The sequence below is a fragment of the Panthera leo genome, chromosome A1 (genome assembly GCF_018350215.1).
Source record: "Panthera leo isolate Ple1 chromosome A1, P.leo_Ple1_pat1.1, whole genome shotgun sequence".
Lineage (NCBI taxonomy): Eukaryota > Metazoa > Chordata > Mammalia > Carnivora > Felidae > Panthera > Panthera leo.
In genome coordinates this window covers 234,806,580-234,808,866 of record NC_056679.1, presented here as the reverse complement: position 1 = coordinate 234,808,866, position 2,287 = coordinate 234,806,580, and positions in this window count along the sequence as shown.

Sequence of the window (2,287 nt, the reverse complement as noted above, 5' to 3'; positions counted from 1 at the left end):
CGTACAGGGGGGAGAGCGAAAGGGCCAGGGGAGGGAGAGATGGGGCAGGGTGGGACCGGCACGGGAGTCATAGCAGATGCGGAGGTAGCCGGAAAGACCAGGTGAGACTTCCAGAATCTCAGCTAAAAACCACGGACGGTAGAGCGAAAGCCAGTCCAGGCTTTTGAAAACGCAGGCTAGATGACTAAAGACGTCGCTTCCCATCAGCCTGGTCCTCACACGCACGGGACTGGCGGACCCCCGGTGGCGCACGTCACGCAGGGCAGGACAGAGTACCTGTCAGAGCTCCGTGCCTTGGCACAGTCACCCAAGGGAGGGCTTTCCTGATCTACTCGCACAGGTGCTTCCCTTCACAGATTTCAAAAGGCACTTGAATGCTCAGTGTGTAAGGGTCCCCGGAGGGTGCTGTTCTGTGAACTCCGTTCTCCAGATGGCCACGGGACCGGGCACGGCTTTCCTGCAGCCGCGGTAACAAAGTGCCACACGCTTGATGGCTTGTGTTCTCCTGAAGCTTCGAAGGGAGATCTCTCCTTGCTTCGCCCGCTTCTGGTGGTTGCTGGCAATCCCCAGTGTTCCTGGGCCGGTGGACACGTTACCTCGTGCGCTGCCTGTCTTCACGTGGCCTTCTTCCCTGTTGTTGCTGCGTCCCTGTCTTCCTTGTATGAGGACACCAGTCCTTGGGTGAGAACCCAGCCGAACCCAGAAGGACCTCATTTGAACCAATGCCACCTGCAAGGACCTTGCTTTCAAATAAAGTCACACCATGAAGTCCGGGGTGGACGTGGGTCCGGGAGAGGTGCTCTCCTACCCGGTCCGTACTTTGTGAGCACACACGCGTTTATCCCCTGGAGCTCAGGCCCCCCGAGTCCCAGTGCCCCTCAGCTGCGCGCATTCTGCATATTCTTTTTGTGATGAAAACTCCGCGAGGTATCACTGGGTTTGGCCGTCAGAGTCACGCAGGAATAGTGAAACCACCGGAGAAATGGAGAAATTGTATTTGCAACCACAAACCGGTATTTTAAAAAAATAAAGAGAAACTGGGGAGCCTGGGTGGCTCCGTCGGGTAACTGTCTGATGCTCGATTTCGGCTCGGGTCACAATCTCACAGTGCGTGGGTCCTAGCCTTGCATCACCCCTCAGGCTTTGCGCTCACAGTGTGGACCCTGCTTGGGATTCTCTCCCTCTCTGCTCCTCTCCCACTTGTGCTCTCTCTCTCTCAAAATAAATAAATAAACGAAACGTTCAAAGAAAATTAGGCATAACGATTTGCTTCTAATCTAGTTGGGTGAAGAAATCACATTAGAAACCCAGTGACACAGATATATTTTATATACACTGTTGTCTATAAAGTCGCGAGAAGTGAATAGGTAAGAGAGAATGGTTTTCCTTAGCGACACCACCAGAGAGATCATCCCTCTGCCCCGCTCGGCAGAAGACCGTGCCGCGCCTGCGTGCACGACCCGGGCACCTGTCCCTGTAGGTCTCTCCCTGGGAGCACGCACGGAGGCCGATGTGCTTTTTCCTGCTTTTCCAGAGCCATTGCCCATGTTCCTCTGTCGCTCATCGTCGTTGTATAGGAGATACCAGACGACGTGCAACTTCTCCTTGACTTGTGGGTGTGCCGTCTTTTCTGACGGCACGTACGTGCACCTGCAGCCATAGCCACAGACACACTGGGTTCTGCTGGTCTGTTCAGCCTTTCCGTGCCCACATTTCCGCCATTGTCTTGACTTCTCGCGTTTCTGTTGCCAAATCGAATTTGCCTCTTAGCAGCCCGCCGCTTTGATGGCCTTGACCTTGGTTTTCCCCCCAGCATGCGGCCTTCCAGCTTGTGACATGAGGTGGCTCCCGTGTCCCAGCAGGCTTATTTTTCCCCCCCCTTTCTTTTCTTTTCTGGTTCAGAAGGACAGAACTATTCAGGTATTTCCTTGTGACATTAGGAACATATAGATTGCTTTTCAAGAGCGTTCTCTTTTCAAAGGAATGTGAGATTAAGGTGCACACATCTGCAGTCTGTAAAAGGCCTTGAGGATACATCTTTTCAATCAAGAGATTGTCTTTTTATTTGCTTTGATTAAAAACAGCAGCATTCCCTGCTGCCAAATAACTCACCTGGGTTTTATCTCATCACTATAAATAAGCAGAACAGACACGCATCACGATGAGCTCCGTTCAAAGCCTCAAGGCCAAAGAGTCTCAAAACAGGCTCCCAGCGGCCACAAGTCAAGATCACAGGCAGCCAGTTTCTTAGTATCTTTATTCTTAGCCATCTGGTCACGCTGCTTCC